This window comes from Pristiophorus japonicus, unplaced genomic scaffold, assembly GCF_044704955.1.
Source record: "Pristiophorus japonicus isolate sPriJap1 unplaced genomic scaffold, sPriJap1.hap1 HAP1_SCAFFOLD_769, whole genome shotgun sequence".
Taxonomy (NCBI): Eukaryota; Metazoa; Chordata; class Chondrichthyes; family Pristiophoridae; genus Pristiophorus; species Pristiophorus japonicus.
The window spans coordinates 109,977-130,190 of NW_027254686.1; the positions used below are offsets into that span (position 1 = coordinate 109,977).

Here is a 20,214-nt window from a genome sequence, read left to right on the forward strand (position 1 = left end):
ACCTCCGTTTTGTCACGGTTAGTTTACAGGCACTTCTGCAACGGCCACCGACCCAGCTAACCAAGGCCAAAATGGCGTCTTTTCCCGGCCGGTGTCACGGCTTAAGTGCGGTCGGAGGTCAGCAGATTGTGTCGACCTGCGATTGCATAAAATTACACGGAGCGTACAGCACCGAAACAGGCTATGCGGCCTAGCTGATCCATGCAGCCTCTTCCTGTGCCTCTTTAACCTTGTCCCACTCACCATTGGCTCATGTATCTGACCAATAATTGATGGCTGGTCACTAACATTTGTATGAAGCAAGATTGGGAATCTTTTCTCCCAAGAATCCCAAGTGAAGGATTGGGAAGCTTAACGGATGACGATTCTCAATTGATTAGGTACGGACTAAATTGGGATTATAAATTGTTACATAACATAAGAAATAGGAGCAGGAGTCAGCCATACGGCCCCTCGAGCCTGCTCCGCCATTTAATAACACCATGGCTGATCATTGACCTCAACTCCACTTTCCCGCCCGATCCCCATATCTTGATTCCCCTAGCCTCCAAAAATCTATCGATCTCAGCCTTGTATGTGCTCTGAGACTCAGCATCCACAGCCATCTGGGGTAGAGAATTCCGAAGATTCACAACCCTCTGAGTGAAGAAATTCCTCCTTGTGTGACGGCAATCTGGGATTACCAAATGAGTGACTGGATGACGGAAAGTTTAGGATTCTAAATTATAACATGGCGACCATAACTGTACGTTACTCCCAAGCGTGGTCCAATCAAGGTTTGATACAGGTTTAGCTGAACTTCTCTACTTTGCAATTCTATTCCTCTCGAAATAAACCACCGTGCTTGGTTTGCTTTTGCTATTGCCTTATTGGTCTGCACCACAACTTTTAGTGATTTGTGTATTTGTACAGGGTAGTCTAAATCCCTTTGCTGCTCTACCCCATTTAGATTCTTATTTTCCAAGTAATACAGATATTGCCAAATTGTTGTCTTCTAACACGTTAAAGGAGCTATAATCAAAGAGCAAGTTATTATTTAAATGGTCAAAGGTTGCAAGGTGCTGCAGTACAGCGGGACCTGGGGGTACTTGTGCATGAAACACAAAAGGTTAGTATGCAGGTACAGCAAGTGATCAGGAAGGCCAATGGAATCTTGACCTTTATTGCAAAGGGGCTGGAATATAAAAGCAGGGAAGTCTTGCTACAGCTATACAGGGTATTGGTGAGGCCAAACCTGGAATATTGCATGCAGTTTTGATTTCCATATTTACGAAAGGATATACTTGCTTTGGAGGCAGTTCACTCGGTTGATTCCAGAGATGAGGGGGTTGACATGAGGAAAGGTTGAGTAGGTTGGGCCTCTACTCATTGGAATTCAGAAGAATGAGAGATGATCTTATCGAAACGTATAAGATTATGAGGGAGCTTGACAAGGTGGATGCAGAGCGGATGTTTCCACTGATGGGAGGAGACTAGAACTAGAGGGCATAATCTTAGAATAAGGGGCTGCCCATTTAAAACTGAGATGAGGAGGAATCTCAGTAAATCTGTGGAATTCTCTGCCTCAGAGAGCTGTGGAAGCTGGGACATTGAATAAATTTAAGATAGAAATAGACAGTTTCTTAAATGATAAGGGGATAAGGGGATAAGGGGTTATGGGGAGCAGGCAGGGAAGTGGAGCTGAGTCCATGATCGGATCAGCTATGATCTTATTAAATGGTAGAGCAGGCTCGAGGGGCCGTATGGTCTACTCCTGCTCCTATTTCTTATGTTCTTATATAAATACAAGTTGTTGTTGTTGTAATATGTGACCTCTTTATTTTTCATACCAAAATGTTGAAATTCATTTGCCAGTTTGAATGCCCATTCGGCATGTTTATTAATGTCATCTTGTAACTTGTTGCAAGTCCTCCTCAGTGTTGACTAACTCTCCTAATTTGGTGTCGTCCGTGTATTTAGAAATCGTGTTTTTGATTCCAAAGTTTAAATCATTGATCGAAATTGTGATCAGTGGTCCCAGCGCCGATCCTTGTGGCACACCGCTTCCCATCTTCTGCCACTCTCAATAGCTACCCGTTGCCGTTTACCGAACAGAACCTTGGAAATTATGAAAAGTTTTGATAGAGTAGACACACAGAGAGAGCATTTCTACTTGTGGGGAAGAGCAAAACAAGAGGCTGTCAATATAAGGTAGTCACCAGAAGCCAAATAAGAAATTCAGAAGAAACTTCTTTACCCAGAGAGTGGTGAGAATGTGGAACTCGCTACCACAGGGAGTGGTTGAGGCGAATAGCAGGGATGTATTTAAGCAGAAGCTAGATAAGCACATGAGGGGGAAAGGAATCGAAGGATATGCTGATAGATTTAGATGAGGAAGGACGGGAGAAGGCTCGAGTGGAGCATAAACGCCGGCATGGACTCGTTGGGCCGAATGGCCTGTTTCTGTGCTGTAAATACTATGTAATTCTATAAAAAAAAGAAAGACGTGCATTTATATAGTGCCTTTCATGACCACCGTACGTCTCAAAGCGCTTTACAACCAATGAAGTACTTTTGGAACGCAGTCACTGTTGTAATGTGGGAAACACGGCAGCCAATTTGCGCACAGCAAGCTCCCACAAACAGCAATGTGATAATGACCAGATGATCTGTTTTTTTGTTATGTTGATTGAGTGATAAATATTGGTCCCAGGACACCGGGGAGAATTCCCCCACTGTTCTTCGAAACAGTGCCCTGGGATCGTTTACGTCCACCTGAGAGAGCAGACGGGGCCTCGGTTTAGCGTCTCATCCGAAAGAGAATGATGCATTATTAGAAAATGATCATCTGTGTAAATTTAGAGAATCGCAGGCCTGGTTGGAGGAACCAAAAGCTGAAGTTCCGAGGCACACGGGGAGTCTGCCTGCCACCCCTTGTGGGACTTGGTGTCCACGGGTTGGTGGTCCTACCCCAGGAGATCCAGTACACATGCCCCCAAAAACTGTCCATGGGAAGTGTCAAATTCACAGTTCTTCATACAAACATGACACATCCCAATTCTTAACGCCATGTATTCTGATTGGTTTAAAGCAGATTAGCAAATGTAGCAACCACAGGCCAAGGAACTATGCAAGTCTTACTGCATAGCCTTGCATGTAAATAGAGAACAAGGGAGTGCATGATAAGGGAGAATATGAAGATTAGGAGAGCATCTCATCTCAAACATCTAGGTAAAGCCACCTGAAACCTGATGACTTCCATTGGAGTTGGGTCCTTACTCTGCTATTCCTGCTCGCTTTAGGCATTACTTTCCCCGCTTTGTTACCTTCTTTGATTCTTCTCTGATTGTAAATGAATTTAGAACCGTATTCTGAGGTACCTGCAGCTCTGAGCTGATAAAATAGGAGCAGGAGTCGGCCATTTGGCCCCTTGAACCTCTCTGCCATTCAATAAGATCATGGCTGATCTCTTGGCCTCAACTCCCCATAACCCTTCAACCCCTCCCCCCTATCGTTCAAAAATCTGTCTACCTCCACCTTAAATATATTCAATGACCCAGCCTCCACAGCTCTCTGAGGCAGAGAATTCCACAGAATTACAACCCTCAGAGAAGACATTTCTTCTCATCTCAGTTTTAAATGGGCGATCCCTTATTCTGAAACTATGCCCCCTTGTTCTAGATTCCGCCAAAATGGGACGTCCTCTCCACCTTTTGAGTGTCGCCGTCTTGCAAACCGCTCTAGGGCGTCTTAATCTATTTGATTCGCGGAATGCAAAAAAACTGACTTTGCATGAATGTAGATGAACTAATTATTTTGCTATTATCGTTGCTGCCACATGAGAAACGGCTCCGAGGGAGACTGGGATGTGTGTGTTGCTTACTTAGGGCGTCCTGCAGCGGGGTGCTGTACCACAGACTTGACGGCACAGCTTAAACTCAGTGGGCAGCACCCTCGCCTCTGAGTCAGAAGGTTGTGGGTTCAAGTCCCACTCCAGAGACTTGAGCACATAACTCCCAGTGCAGTGCTGAGGGAGCGTCGCACTGTCAGAGGTGCTGTCTTTTGGATGAGACGTTAAACCGAGGCCCAGTCTGCTCTCTCAGTTGGACGTAAAAGATCCCATAGCCCTATTTCAAAGAAGAGCAGGGGAGTTCTCCCCGGTTCCTGGGCCAATATTTATCCTCAGCCAACATAACAAAAAAAAAACACATTATCAGGGTCATTATCACAGTGCTGTTTTTGGGAGCTTGCTGTGCGCAAATTGCCTGCCGCATTACAACAGTGGCTGCACTTCAAAAAAAAGTACTTCATTGGCTGCAAAGCGCTTCAGGACACCATGAAGCCGTGAAAGGCGCTATATAAATGCAAATCTAGGTGGCCGAGGCCCTGCTCCGAGCCGCAGTGACCCGCGGTACGATCTAAATCCCGCCGCAGAATCTGTCCGTGCTTCTCCCCGAGGCGCTGCGGAATTCTACGTGTGGCTTTGTTACCTGTTTCCCCATTTCGGGGGGGGGGGGGGGGGAAATCCAACACACACTTCTGTTTGGAAACACAACCTCTCTTCGCTCCCGCTGTTTAAACATAAATATTGTCGAGTGCCTCGGCTGGGAGCTGCCGAGGGAGGAGTTAATCGGCCTGGCATTACAGTAAATAAAACCCAATGTATGAAAAATAGAGTTTAGCAGCTTCCTTTTCCAGGTGATTATTTTTTTCTGCCGCCGTGGTGTTCTCCACTCACCGCAGCGCTGTGGTCTTCTTGAAACGGTTGCAACGTCCCCTCTGGAACAGGAATCGTCGAACGGAGGTTTGCTTGCCCGCTGGGAAAGTTGTGCGTTCGTCGTGATCTGCTCCTGTGCAAGAGGGATGTTAGCTGGCCTGCCGCTCTCCCAACAGCAGGAACAGCCAAATCCCCCCCACCATGAACGCTGCACCTGTAGCTGTCGGGGGTCCTTTCTGCCCGACACGCTGCACCCCTTGCGGCCAAACCCCCTCAGCTGGTGCGTGGGAACTCCCAGCGTGTCGGGGCTTCGGCGTGTTCCTGCAGGTACTGTGGGGCGCTTCGCGGATTCTCAGCATGCTGCCCCTGCTGCCTTTTATATCACAGGTTCGGTTCAGTTGTTCTGTCAATTTGGGATTTGAAAAACAAATTTCAGGAGTGTTTAAATTAAAAGGCGGGAAAAATAGTGCATTTATAAAGCGCCCTCCACGCTCTCTCTACATCCCAAAGAGAGACTTGCATTTATATAGCGCCTTTCATGACCACCGGACGCCTCAAAGCGCTTTACAGCCAATGAGGTACTTTTGGAGTGTTGTCACTGTTGTAATGTGGGAAACGCGGCAGCCAATTTGCGCACAGCAAGCTCCCACACACAGCAATGTGATAATGACCAGATAATCTTTATGTTGATTGAAGGATAAATATTGGCTTACTGTGCGCAAATTGGCTGCTGCGTTTGCTGCATTACAACAGTGACTACACTTCATTGGCTGTAAAGCACTTTGGGATGTTCGGATGTCGTGAAAGGCGCTATATAAATGCAAGTCTTTTCTGTCTGGATAACGACATCTCAACACCGCAGAAACTAAACAATGCAGTAGACAGTTGGAAGGGAATCTTTTTTTTTCATGATGTTGATTGTGGTATAAATATTTGTTCCAGGACACCGGGGATAACTGCCCTGCTCTTCTTTGAAATAGTGCCATGGGATCTTTTATGTCTACTTGAGAGGGCAGACGGGGCCTCGGTTTAACGTCTCATCCGGAAGACGGCACCTCCGACAGTGCAGCACTCCCTCAGCACTGCCCTGGGAGTGTCAGCCTGGATTTTTGTGCTCAAGTCTCTTGGAGTGGGACTTGAACCCACAACCTTCTGACTCAGAGGCGAGGGTGCTGCCCACTGAGCCACAGCTGACAAAGCGCTTTATAGTCAATACTTTAGCTAACCAGCCAATTTGTACGCGGCAAGATCCCACAAACAGCAATGTGATAACCAGATAATCTGTTTTTAGTGATGTTGATTGAGGGCAATGTTTCCTGTAATTTTTTAGGGGCTTGTGCGGCCCCTTTAACGGGTTGCCTGGCCCGTTTAGAATGGCGCGCGTTTTTTCTATTTAAAAGCCGGGTACGCGGGAGCCCTGGAACGCTGCGTGGCCGTGCAGCTTAAAGGGAAACATTGGTTGAGGGATTAAATATTGGCCAGGACACCGAGGGGAAACTCCCCTGCGTGAGTAGTGTTGTGGGATCCTTTACGCCCGCCTGACAGGGCAGACGGTGGCTCGATTTCATGCGAAAAGCGGCGCCTCCAACAGTGCGGCACCCCCTCCGTACTGTTAGCCGAGATTTCTGTGCTCAAGTCTGACTCCGAGGCAAAGGTGCTACTCTCTGTGCTAAGGCTGAGCCCTAAGTTGTGTGTGCGTGCTGTAAAATCTAGATAGGTAGAATTGCAGTTGCCCGGTATCCGCGCCTGGTTTTCAGTGTTGGAGTCAATGTGGATCTGCTGGGTGGTGTTCCCCTCCACTGTTCCTTCACCATGCTCTGTAAATGATATGACGTGTACTGGATGCTAACCAATCCCGTGTGACGATGTACCCAGGGAGTAGAGTTGAATCCCTAACTATTTGGACCACGGTGCACAGACGCTATCTAGTTGTGCCTCCTGCACCAATTATTAAATAATACTTTTGTTTTTCTATCGTTGATGGTGAAACAGCATAATGTCCCATGATTCCGGAAGCAGAGGGTAGGGCTGGTTGGAACCGAGGGAATTTACCTGCTGTACAGGCCGGGAAGCTGGGAGACGCAACACTAAGGCACTACAACACCACCACAGGCGGAGGGCAGAATTATATGCAGGACCAGTTTCTAAATGTGAACATCTGATTTTAGACTAAATTTGAGACAAAAATGCAATGGGAAGTAGGGTTTTTGTAGACGGGGAAGTGTGTGCAGTAAGGTTTTTAATACTGTATAAATTAGCAACATGTAGCGACTGAATACAGCCGACAGCAGTTCCTGCTCACTGGTTTTTCAACTCAAATGGGTAAAGAGAACTTTATGGAGGGGTTGACAGGGTAGATGCAGGGAGGATATTTCCTCCGGCTGGAGAGTCTAGAACCAGGGGTCACAGTCTCCGGATAAGGGGTCGGCCGTTTAAGACTGAGATGAGGAAGAATTTCTTCACTTAGAGGTGGTGAATCTTTGGAATTCTCTGCCCCAGAGATCTGTGGATGCTGAGTCGTTGAGTATATTCAAGGCTGAGATCGATAGATTTTTGAACTCGAGGGGAATCGAGGGATTTGGGGATTAGGCGGGAAAGTGGAGTTGAGGTCAAAGGTCAGCCGTGATCTTACTGAATGGCGGAGCAGGCTCGAGGGGCTGTGTGGCTGACTCCTAATTCTTATGTTCTTTCATTTGTATAGCACCTCGTGTCCTCAGGACATCCCAAAGTGTTGCACAACCGATTAAATCTGTCCTTGTTATGTGAGCAAAGGTGGCGGCCATTTTATGCACAAGTTCCCACAAATGGAAAATGCTGTGAATGCCCGGTTGATCTGTTCTTGGTATCAAGTGTTAGCCCCACAAAGGTTGTACAGGGTTCGGTTCAGCCCGAGTAGCTGGGGAAGGGAACTTGAACTGTTGGAGCTGTGGTGTTTGCTGTTTGACCCGGCAGGTGATGCTTAGGATTTCTGAGTTTGCCCCCAGTGCACTTCGAGTGAAGCCATAAATCGAAGAAAGGAAAGAGAGACTTTCATTTAATTAGCGCCTTTCACGACCACCGGCTGTCCCAAAGTGCATTACAGCCAATGAAGTATTTTTTGAAGTGCCACTGTTGTAATGTAGGAAACGCGGCAGCCAATTTGCGCCCAGCCAGTTCCCACAAACCCAGACGATCTGTTTTTAGTGGTTTTGGTTGAGCGATAAATATTGACCAGGAAACCAGGGATAACTCCCCTGCTCTTCCTCGAAATAGTGGCCGTGGGATCTGTTACATCCCCCTGAGAGGGCAGACAGGACTTCGGTTTAACGTCCCATTCAAAAGACAGCACCTCCGACAGTAGCGGCGCTCCCTCAGCACTGCACTGGGGATGTCAGCCTAGATTTTTGTGCTCGTGTCTCTGGAGTGGGACTTGAACCCACAACTCGGAGGCGGGAGCGTTGCCCACTGAGCCACAACTCGAAAGTCACTTCCACGTGCGGACAGGGGAGGGAGCAGGGTAACTTGTCGGAGGCCGCCGATTGTGAGCGGGAGGTGGGGTTTGCTCTGTCTCTGCCCAGTGGATGTGGTGAAATTTGCCCGGGCAGTTCCTTTGCCAGTGGGTGATGGGCTTTGCCCTGTGCCGAGGTGGCAAAGCGCTGCAACCCAACAGGAAATGGGAGGTGGGCAGAAATTGTGAATCAGACAGAATTACTCTGAAAGGAAGCTCGGCATTCAGATAATAGAACGTGTGGGTACAAGATTACTGAGCCCTAAGTTGTGTGTGCGTGCTGTAAAATCTAGATAGGTAGAATTGCAGTTGTCCGGTATCCGCGCCTGGTTTTCAGTGTTGGAGTCAATGTGGATCTGCTGGGTGGTGTTCCCCTCCACTGTGCCTTCACCATGCTCTGTAAATGATATGACGTGTACTGGGTGTTAACCAATCCCGTGTGACGATGTACCCAGGGAGTAGAGTTGAATCCCTAACTATTTGGACCACGGTGCACAGACGCTATCTAGTTGTGCCTCCTACACCAATTATTAAATAATACTTTTGTTTTGCTATTGTTGATAGTGAAACAGCATAATGTCCCATGATTCCGGAAGCAGAGGGTAGGGCTGGTTGGAACCGAGGGAATGCTGATGTGACCCGGTTATCAGCAGTAAAGCCCTCGGTTTGGGGTGTAGCCCAGCAGACAGCAGCCTCCGAGGAATCCTGAGCTTTCGTCCGCCCAACGACTGGTGCAGAACTTCCAGGAATTTAATTCTAGGTTTCAAGGGTTTTTTGAAATTCATTCACAGGATGTGGGCGTCGCAGGCAAGACTGGCATTTATTGCCCATCCCTAATTGCCCTTGAGTAGACATTGGTGGTGAGCCGCCTTCTTGAACTGCAGTCCGTGTGGTGAAGGTGCTCCCACAGTGCTGTCTGGGAGGGAGTTCCAGGATTTTGACCCAGCGACGCTGAAGGAACGGCCGATTATATTTTGAATGTATCTATCTGCGCTCTCAGGTGGACGTACAAGATCCCGAGGCACTATTTCGAAGAAGAGCAGGGGAGTTCTCCCCGGTGACCTGGGCCAATATTTATCCCTCAACCAACGTAACTAAAAGAGATGATCTGGTAATGATCACATTGCTGTTTGTGGGAGCTTGCTGTGCGCAAATTGGCTGCCGTGTTTCCCCCATTACAACAGTGACTACACTCCAAAAGTACTTCATTGGCTGTAAAGTGCTTTGAGACGTTTAGTGGTCATGAAAGGCGCTTTAGAAATGCACGTCTTTTTCCTTCTATTTCCAAGTCAGGATGCTGTGACTAGGAGCTGATGGCGTTCCCATGCAACTTGTAGGTGGGAGAGGTCGCGGGTGTGGGAGGTGCTGCCGAAGAAGCCTTGGCGCGTTGCTACAGTGCATCTTGTAGACGGTGGTGAAGGGAGTGAATGTTGAAGGCAGTGGATGGGCTGCCACAGTGTTTATCCGTTTCTCGCTGCTTTCTTGGACCGAAGCTATTTGCCTAACTCCCGAGGAGAATTTGTCTCACGGGATATTTCCCTAACAAAGTAGGAAGAGCAGCAGTGAGCAGGCTGGGATGGTGCAGGCTGCTGTACGGGTTGGGGACGGCAGCGGGGTCGGGGTGAGAGGGAGGAAGCTGCGTCCCCTGCCCCCTCCCCCCTCACTGTGACACAGCCACTGTGCTTCCTCTCTCCCTCGGCTTATTTTGAGCAACTGTTCTGTGTAAACAGTTCTGCGAGCCACGTGACCCCATGTGGTGTACCTTTCTGTTTTGCTTGTGGGTTATGTACCGGACTTGGTGTCGAACCGTCTGCTCTTTTAGAAGAAACCTGCATTAACATCTAACCAGCCGTATGCTATTCTATTCCTGCCCAGGATTGCGTGCGTGCATGTGTGTGTGTGTGTTTTTTTTCTGTCCTTGGTCAATTTTGCTTCCCCGAGGCTGCTCGCTCCGACTCGCGCACCGGGGCTCCTCGCCCCGATTGGCCGCTCCTCTGCGTCGCGGCAGGCGGGCTCTTCGACTGTGAGGCAGCACTGCTGACCCCAAGCCTAATAGCTGCACGGTTGTGGCCTTTTCCAGCGAGGGTCAGTGGATAACGATCAGGGCCGAGGCCCGGTGTAGCTCTGGCTGCGATTGGCTGGAACTTGGCAACGGCTTGCTCTGTGGCTCAGCTGTTTAGTGGGTAAGCTCACTGAGCCACCAGGGGAGCCGAGACTGTTCCTACTCTTGTGTAGAGCTGAGCACTCTTCTAAGAATGCACAAACGATCGCCAATGTAACCAATGACATGCAACCCACTGGCAATCTGCCTAGTTTGAAATGCGCTTGAAGGAACTGAGTGCCATAAGTATAAAGGAAGACTTGCATTTAAATAGCGCCTTTCACGACCTTAGGATGTCCCAAAGCGCTTTACATCCAATGAAGTACTTTAGAAGTGTCATCGCTGTTGTAAAATAGTAAACAGCAAGCTCCCACAAACAGCAATGTAATAATGACCAGATAATCTGTTTGTGATGTTGATTGAGGGATAAATATTAGCCCCAGGACACCGGGGATAACTCCCCTGCTCTTCTTTGAAATAGTGGCCGTGGGATCTTTTACGTCCACCCGAGAGGGCAGACGGGGCCTCGGTTTAACGTCTCATCCGAAAGAAAATTATGCATTATTATAAAATGATCACCTGTGCACTGTGGGAGTCTCATTTATCCTGAGCTTCCCCAATGGTCGGGGGCAAATCGCCCGTCGAGGTACAAAGTGAGGCAGGCCAGATGCCCCGACTTCAGTCCCTTGTCCCTGCAGAGGTTGGGTTCACTGCTCGCAACGGCTACGATCGGGGTGCTGCGGTTAATCTCCCTATCTTTGCCCCCCTCGGAGAATTGCCCGGTGAGGACATTGTTGGTTTTGCCGAGTGGTGCCCCGCCCAGTCGAATAGCCTGTCGGCATTCGCTGCTCGTACTCGCACGCGGGCTGGAAGTGTTCGGCCCCTCGCGTTCCTCGAACTGTGTATCACACCTGGAGTCCGTGACTGCGGGGGAAAATTGGGAGCCGTAGTGATTTTCTAAATTGTTTTTCCTCCTCCTCCTCCTTTAGGTTTGTCGGCATCACCCAGAACTCCCCTCAAAGGGTTGGGCGAATGGTCCTGAGCTGGGCCCCGGGGAGGTAGGTGAGCACTCCTCTCTTTATTAATCCTTCTCTCAGTGGACTTGGTCAGGACTGGCGACTGCCCCCTGTGCCAGCCTCGGGGATATGTCTACATGTATCACGGACCCCGGTTTGTACCTCTCTCTCTCTCTCTCTCTCTCTCTCTCTCTCTCTCTCTCTCTCTCTCTCTCTCTCTCTCCCCATCCACCAGCGCATCCACGTATTAATAATTCTGTCTCCAGTGTGACCGTCCCATTTTTTTTCTGTGCCCACTCACCGTTTCATGCCATGGACTTGAGTCCAGTAGGAACCGGTGAGGCTGCTCAAGCAAACCGGTGACCCGATAGGTGGCCCTTCAACCCCTGTGTCCGAGCAGCACTCAACCCTCTCTCCCCCCCCCATCCCACCGTCTCCAAGAGGGGAAAGGGCCTTTATTGGCTTATGTTGGCAGCCCACTGTGTGGCAGTCTCCTGAACTTGTGGCGATGAAGAACAGGGAGGAAAACATGCTTAACACTGCGAGCTTCATGTCTAGGAGTGGTGTGGTTGTGGGGGGGGGGGGGGGAGGGGGCATGGAGGAATTGCTGAGGTTTCCTTGGGTATGGAGCAGTAATTTTCCTGGTACAGGATTCGAGAACGAGGGGACACCGGGATGTTATGGCCCCAGAATCACGGTAAAGGAACTGACTGGAGGTTTGAAGCATAGGTTAGAGGGGGCTAATGCCCTTGTGCCTGAAACATGATTGCACTGTCTCTTATCTGGGCCTTTAAGAGTTGGTGTGAAGAAATCTAAGCAAAATCTGTTTGTGCGTCATTTGCTGTGGTGTGATTTTTTTTTTTGCTGTTTGAAGCTTGCACTGTGCTCTCTAGAGGGGAGGAGAATGTTGTATCTGACAAATGTGACCACCCAGGTCGAAAAGGGAGAAGCTTGGCTAAATCGGGAATAGTAAAGAAAGACTTGCATCTATCTCTCTTTCTTGGGCAGTCCCCCGGAGTCGAGTACGACTTTGTTCCACACTGACATAAATAAGGTGACTCATGAGTCCAATGCGGGACCCACAGTCTCTGTCACAGGTGGGGCAGACGGTGGTTGGAGGAACGGGTGGGTGGGGAGCCAGGGTTGTCGCGCGCTCCTTCCGCTGTTTGTACTTGGCTTCCAAGTGTGCTCCCAGCGAAGAGGCTCAAGGTCTTCGCCACCATCCCGGCTGCTTCTCCTCCACTTTGAGCGGTCTTCAGCCAGGGATTCACGAGGGTCGGTGGGGTTGTTACATTTTTTCCAAGGAGGCTTGAAGATGTCCTTGAAGCATTTTCTCTGGCCTCTTGGGGCTCGTGACGCAGCTCGGAGCAGAGCGTTTATTTTGGGAGTCCAGTATCGGGCATGCGGACAATGTGGCCTGTCCATCGGAGCTGACCAAGCGTGGTGCATATATCTAGCGCCCTTCGCGACCTCGGGATGTCCCAAAGTTCCATACAGCCAGTGAACTGTCATCACTGTTGTATTAGAAAACATGACAGCCAATTTGTGCACAGCAAGCCCCCAAAAACAGCAATGTGATAATGACCAGATCATCTATTTTTTTTTTAAGTGATGTTGATTGAGGGATAAATATTGGCATATTGGCCTCAGGACACCAGGGATAACCCGCCCCCCCCCCCCCACCCAGTTATTCTAAATAGTGCCGTGGGATCTTTTATGCTCACCTGAGAGGGAAGTTGAGGCCTCGGTTTAAACTTAGCCGAAAGATGGCACCTCCGACAGTGCGGCGCTCCCTCAGCACTGCACTGGGAGTGTCAGCTTAGATTTTTGGGCTCAAGTTTCTGGAGAATTGAGGGGCAGAGTGGCCATTGTGTTAGCATGTTCTCTGATTCTGCATTGCCAGCAGCTGCAGTGCGATGAACTTTCTTTAAGCTATGGTGATGTGCCTTGATTGGTACCGGGAGGCAAAGAGCTTGAGGGATTTCAGCGTGGGAGGTGGTCTGGTTTAAGCATCTTTGACAGGGCTTCTCTCCCCTTTTGCCTTCTCCCTTCCCTCCTTGTCGGGGTGCTGTGCAATGGACAGTGCCCCTCGGCACCTTTCCAGAACGGCGAGCCCCGGCACTGAGCGCGCGACAGGCACTTTGGCTGTCGGAGGCGTCGCGGCCCAGTCTGATCCCGATCCCCGGCCTCGCCCAGCGTCCACACACTCGACCCGGATTGATGATGGGGGGGGGGGGGACACACACACCGGAGATCGGCGCGGATGTGAAATGGAGAATCAGCCCCGGACTCCTTCCTGAGGAAGTTCACTCTGTGAAGAAGTGGCCACAGGAGAGTATCCGAAGCAGGTGGTGAGCTTACCGAGTTCTGAATTTCTGAAAGCTTTCCGGCACTTCCTTAGGCAACAGCAGAGAAACTTCTCACAACACCTTTCTGAATCTTTCCCGGTCAACCTCCGAAGCCGAGCTGCTTATTGAATACTTTGTGGACTTTTGTTTTGCATTCGGTCGCAAAAGGAGACGACCGTTCGGCCCATCGTATCTGTGTTGCGGTTTAACAGTGAAAATGTGTTTTATTCTCGGGATGTGAGCAAGGCAACAGTGACTTATATTTGTGTAGCGCCGTTAATGTAGAAAAGCTGTGTGCTGGTGCAAGCCCGCTGGGCTGAATGGCCTCTTCCTCAACTGTGTAAGATTCTTTAAAAAAAGGTCCCTGGGGGCTTCACAGAAGTGTACATTGATGTCGAGCCAAAGGACATAATTGGAGAGACGATTAACAGTTCAGTCAACGAAGTGTGTTTTAAGGAGGGCCCAAAATGGAGGCGAGACGGGCGGAGAGGTTTAGAGAGGGAGTTCCAGAGTGCGAAGGGCTGAAGGCACGGCTGCCTTTGATGGAGCGAAAGCTCTGGAGGATGCACAAGCTGCCGGGGCTGGGGGCGGTTAGAGACGGGGAAGGGGCCCGGCCATGGTGGGATTCCAGGGCGAGAATTTTCAATTGGGAGGCAGTGGGGAACCGGTGGCCAATGTAGATCAGCGAGCACAAGGGGTGATGGGTTGGTGGACCTTAGTGTGGCAAAGGGTACAGGCGGCAGCGTTTTAGATGATCTTATGGAGGGTGGAGGATAAGAGGCCGGCCAGGGGAGCATTGGAATAGTTGAGTGTCAAGGTGACAATGACACGGATGAGGATTGCCGCAGCAGAACGGGGGATTGTTACAGAGGTGGAAGTAGGCGGGCTTTGCGACTGAGAAGGACGTAGGGGGGTCAGAAGCTCGGCTTGGAGATGAACAGGATTTCGAGGTTGCAAAACTGTCTGGTTCGAGCCGAGACAGTGGCCAGGGAGGGGGGGGGGGCTGGAATCGCTGGCGAGGGTGAGGGGTCTGTGGCGGGGCCAGAAGGCGATTGCTTCAGTCTTGCCCATGTTTGACTGGAGGGAATTGCGGCTCGTCGAGGCTGGGCAAGCAGGCGGCGAACGCGGAGGCAGTGGAGGGACAGCGGAGGAGGTGGAGAGGTAGAGCTGGGTGTCGCCTGTGTGCGTGTGGAAGCCGAGCCCATGTCTTCAGATGATGTCGCCAAGGGGCTGCATGTCCATGAGGAATAGGAACAGCTCAATGTCAGCTGTGGCTCAGCAGTTGGGCTTGACTTTGAGTCAGAAGGTTGTGGGTTCAAGTCCCACTCCAGGGACTTGAGCACATAAATCCAGGCCGACACTCTCAGTGCAGTGCTGAGGGAGCGCCGCACTGTCTGAGGTGCCGTCTCTCGGATGAGACGTTAAACCGAGGCCCCGTCTGCCCTCTCAGGTGGACATAAAAGATCCCATGGCCACTATCTCGAAGAAGAGCAGGGGAGTTATCCCCGGTATCCCAACCAATATTTATCCCTCAATCGACATAAATAAAACAGATCGTTATCACATTGCTGTGTGTGGGAGCTTGCTGTGCGCAAATTGGCTGCCGCGTTTCCCACATTACAACAGTGACCACGCTCCAAAAGTGTTGTATTGGCTGTAAAGCGCTTGGGGACATCCGGTGGTTGTGAAAGGCGCTATACAAGTGCAACTCTTTCTCTCTCGCTCTCTCTCTTTGCTCACTCTCAAGAATAGGCCCTTGGGAGGCTGCGAAGGTAACAGTGTGCGAGCAGGAAGAGAAGCCATTGCAGGAGATGCCCTGTTTCAATTGGATAGGGAAGATTGGAACAAAATCAGAGTAATGCCACTGAGCTGGGTAACGGAGGGAGAGATGTTGGAGGAGCAGGAGGTTGACCATGCCAATGGCTGAAGACAGGTCAAGGAGGGATAGTGTACCTTGGTCTCAGTCACACAGCATGTCGCTTGTGACTCTGATTTGGACTGTTTCAGTGCTGTAATGGGATGGAAAGCTTGATTGGATTGATTGGAAGATGGGCGCGAGAGGCAAAAACACGTTCCAAGAAGTTTGGAGAGCAACATTCATTGGCCCCCAGGCATTGAGTTAACCCTGTGATGTTGGACGAGTCATGTATGGGCTCGTCTGGGTAGGGGGTGACAGCCACATTGCCACTTAAGCAGTTTTCCACATTGTCGCGTAGATGCCAGTGTTGTAGCTTGGCAAGAGGCGTGGCTAGTTCTGGAGCACAAGTCTTCAGCACGACAGCCGGGATGTTGCCGGGGCCCATAGCCTTTGCTATATTCAGTGCGCTCAGCCATTTCTTGATATCACATGGAGTGAATCGAATTGGCTGAAGACTGGCTTCTCTGTGATGGTGGAGGCCGATAAGGATCATCCACTCGGCAGTTCTGGCCGAAGATGGTTGCAGACGCTTCAGCCTTGTCCCTTGCCCTTGTATGCTGGGCTCCGCCATCATTGAGGATGGGATATTCATGCAGCCTTCTCCTCCCGTTAGTTGTTTAATTGTCCACCACCATTCACGACTGGATGTGGTAGGACTGCAGAGCTTTGATCTGATCCGTTGATTGTGGGATCGCTTCGCTCTGTCTATAGCATGCTGCTTCCGCTGCTTAGCATGCATGCAGCCCTGTGTTGCAGCTTCCCCAGGCTGGCACCTCATGTTTAGGTACGCCTGGTGCTGCTCCTGGCATGCTCTTCTACACTCCTCATTGAACCAGGGTTGCTCCCCTGGCTTGATGGTGATGGTAACAGCAACAGCTCATCTGAAAGACGGCACCCCTGACAGTGCAGCACTCCCTCAGTACTGCACTGGGAGCGTCAGCCTGGATTCTTGTGCTTAAGTCTCTTGAGTGGGACTGAAACCCACAACCTCCTGAGGTGAGGGTGCTGCCCACTGATCCACGGCTGACAGCAGAGTAGGGAAATCCCCTTAATATACAAAAAGACCTTCGGTTTTGTGACTGGGTCAAACCACAGGATGAGAGGGTGTAATGTCTCCCTCCATGTTAATTTGCCTCGTCTCGCCATCAAATCTGGTCCCGTTGATTGTTGCGTTTCCGTGACTACGTGTTGCCATGCAACTGCTGCGCGCACACGCGCTGCATCGGTGCCTTCGTCTCGAGTCCCCGCGACCAAGGAGGGCCAAGGAGGTGATATACTTGCATTGGAGGCAGTTCAGAGAAGGTTCATAAGGTTGATTCCTGAGATGAAGGGGTTGTCTTATGAGAAAAGGTTGAGCAGGTTGGGCGCCTTTACTCATTGGCGTTTAGAAGAATGAGAGGTGATTTTACTGAAACATTTAAGATTCTGAGGGGGCTTGACAGAGTAGATGCAGAGAAGATGTTTCAGAATAAGGGGTCGGCCATCTAAAACGGAAATGAGGAGGAATTTCTTCTCTGAGGATTATGAATCTTTGGAACTCTCTGAGCTGTGGAGGCTGGGTCATTGAAGATATTTAAGGTGGAGATAGATTGACAAGGCAGTGAAGGGTTATGGATCGTGGGCAGGGAAGTGTTGTTGAGGCCAAGATCAAATCAGCCATGATCTTATTGAACGACGGAGCAGGCTTGAGGGGCCAAATGGCCGACTCCTGCTCCTATTTGTTATGTTCTTATGACACTGGGAAGTACACCCCTGCTTTTCTTAGAAATAATGTCATGGGATCTTTGAAGTCCACCTTAACTTTTCATCCGAAAGACGGCACCTCCGACAGGGTAGAGGCTGAGAGGTTATTTCCCCGGGCTGGAGAGTCTAGAACCAGGGGGCACAGTCTCAGGATAAGGGGTCGGCCATTTAAGACTGAGATGAGGAGGAATTTCTTCACTCGGGAGTTGAGAGTCTTTGGAATTCTCCACCCCAAAGAATGTTGAGTGTATTCGAGATTGAGATCCGTAAGTTTTTGGACTCTAGGGGAATCGAGGGATATGGGGATCGGGCGGGAAAGTGGAGTTGAGGTCGAAGATCAGTCATGGTATTGAATGGCAGAGCAGGCTCGAGGGGCCGAATGGCTGACTCCTACTTCTAATTATGTTCCCAGCACTGGGAGCATCAGCCTGGGTTACATGCTCAAGTGTGGGTATTGAACCCATGACCTTCTGCTAGTGAATGAGGTCGCACTTTTTGCCTGGGGGTGAGGGGAGGGAGGAGGCCACTTGTACCGTCTGTTGCCTCGACTGAAATTGGCCTCGGCCCTTCCGCAGGCCTACACCTCGTAGTAGGGCCTGTGATTTCAGGCCTGGCGATGCGAAGGCCAAGCGGGGAAAGACAAGACCCCCCCCCCCCCAGGCCGGCTGCATCGATTTATCTCTCCGCTCTGAGGTAAATATTTGAAGGCTGCAGCGGCGAGCTTGCTGCCTCATATTTGCTCTCCCACACACCCCCGTGCCCGAGCCAGTGTTTGCTCTGAGCGTCGCTTGTTTGCCTGGCCAGGGCTCCGGCTCCGAGCATGTGCAGTGGCCTCCGAGGCCCTGCTGCCGAGTCGAGCAGAGCATTGCGGGGAGAGGGGGTGGGGGGAGAGAGGAAGGAGAGGGCAACGGTTGCTCGGTTGCAGGTCAGTGCGCGGCTGGTTGGCGGGGGTGGGGGCGGGGGTGGGGGGGGAAGCGTAGCTTTGCAGTGAGTCTTGTATTCCAGATGTTGCCTACAGTCGGAGTATGTAGCGCCCCTTTCCGTCGTTGTCTGATTATAATTGCTCAACCATTGGAGGCTGTGCCTTCAGCTGTCTGGGCCCCAAGCTCGAGAACTCCCTGCCGCTACCTCTCGCTACCTCTCCCCCTTTAAGACGCTCCTTAAAACCTACCTCTTTAACCAAGCACCTGCCCTAATTTCGTCTTGTGTGGGTCGGCGTCAAATGTATTTGTTTTGTCTTCAAGCAACTCCTGTGAAGCGCCTAGGGATGTTTTACTACATTAAAGGCGCTATATAAATACAAGTTTACAAGTTGTTGTAGCCATACCCTCCCCCCTCCCCTCTTTCCCCCCCCCCCCCCCCTTGCCCCCAATTCAACCACCACCGCTTACATAGCTGATCATAGAATCATAGAAATTTACAGTACGGAAGGAGGCCATTTGCTGTGGGTAACTATTTTTTGCCAGTCACTGTTCCGACGAGCCAATATGAGCAGGTTTGGCACCGTGGTGCAGTTCAGGGCTCCTTTACCGTTCCGCTGTCATTGACGCGGTCACTTTTAATTCAGTGTCTGGTAGCTGAGAGAGACCCAAGTGGGCAGCGCTGCTCACTGCGCTCCAGGGTAACCCTGTGCTGCGTAAATAAGAGGGTGAGATAGATCGGGAGGGAGAGAGAGAAAGGCAGCTCTCTGGAGTGACCTGTTGTTCGGTTTCAAAACCAGGAAGTGGAGACTGAGCTTCAACTGTCCGCGCACACAGTCAGACACAGGGGCCCAGGTTGTGGCCAAGCAGAACCTCTCCCACCCACCCAGTCATGGTCAGGCAGGAAGGGTCCCCTCATCTCCTCCCCGGCCTTAGGCATAGATGGACAGCAATCGACCCCCCCCCCACCCCCCGCCATGGGTCATACAGAAGCAGCCCCTGCCTCAGCCAGAGATATACAGGTCCTTTCCCCATCCACAGCACCCCCTCCCCCCCCCCCCCGGCACAAATGCTCCGCATTGTCTCCTCTCTGAATCCTGAAATCAGCCCTTGTTGTCCCGTATCTCCCCTCTTTCCCTCCCCCCCACACACAACAACGTCATCCGAAACAAAAATAGAGAATGCTGGAAATCTCAACGGGTCAGGCAGCCTCTGTGGGGAGAAGCAGGAGTTTACGTTTCAGGTCGATGACCCTTCGTCAGAACTGATTTCCTGCATTCATTTCCGATTCCATCGTCCGCACGACCTTTCCTTTGACTTTAGACAAGACTGCTGGCTGTCTCCGATTCAGGAAATGGATCTGTTGTTGCTGGCTGCAGTCACTGCCTCAGTCCATCCTCTCCGAAAAGCATTGTACCTTCTCAAACAGTAAACGGGAACATTATTTGAATGGGGAGAAATTACAACATGCTGCGGTGCAGAGGGACCTGGGGGTCCTTGTGCATGAATCCCAAAAAGTTAGTTTGCAGGTGCAGCAGGTAATCAGGAAGGCAAATGGAATGTTGGCCTTCATTGCGAGAGGGATGGAGTACAAAAGCAGGGAGGTCCTGCTGCAACTGTACAGGGTATTGGTGAGGCCGCACCTGGAGTACTGCATGCAGTTTTGGTCACCTTACTTAAGGAAGGATATACTAGCTTTGGAGGGGGTACAGAGACGATTCACTCGGCTGATTCCGGAGATGAGGGGGTTACCTTATGATGATAGATTGAGTAGACTGGGTCTTTACTTGTTGAAGTTCAGAAGGATGAGGGGTGATCTTATAGAAACATTTAAAATAATGAAAGGGATAGACAAGACAGAGGCAGAGAGGTTGTTTCCACTGGTCGGGGAGACTAGAACTAGGGGGCACAGCCTCAAAATACGGGGGAGCCAATTTAAAACCGAGTTGAGAAGGAATTTCTTCTCCCTGTGGGTTGTGAATCTG

The 20,214-nt window shown here is 50.5% G+C and overlaps 1 protein-coding gene across 8 annotated transcripts in view; it reads left to right on the forward strand.

The window, feature by feature from the left end:
* The window catches only part of LOC139256795 (RAC-beta serine/threonine-protein kinase), a 105,153-nt gene that overhangs the window by 30,517 nt on the left and 54,422 nt on the right, over positions 1 to 20,214 (forward strand). For 3 of the 8 annotated variants that reach the window (XM_070874298.1, XM_070874302.1, XM_070874307.1), the window contains one exon: positions 11,274 to 11,346. The exons of 2 other annotated variants lie outside the window; for them this stretch is intronic. The gene's annotated coding sequence lies outside the window, so the exon portion shown is untranslated. Of the gene's footprint in view, positions 1 to 11,273; positions 11,347 to 11,398; positions 11,455 to 20,214 lie in introns of those variants that run through there. 3 more of the 8 variants (XM_070874299.1, XM_070874304.1, XM_070874305.1) reach the window with 2 other exon arrangements.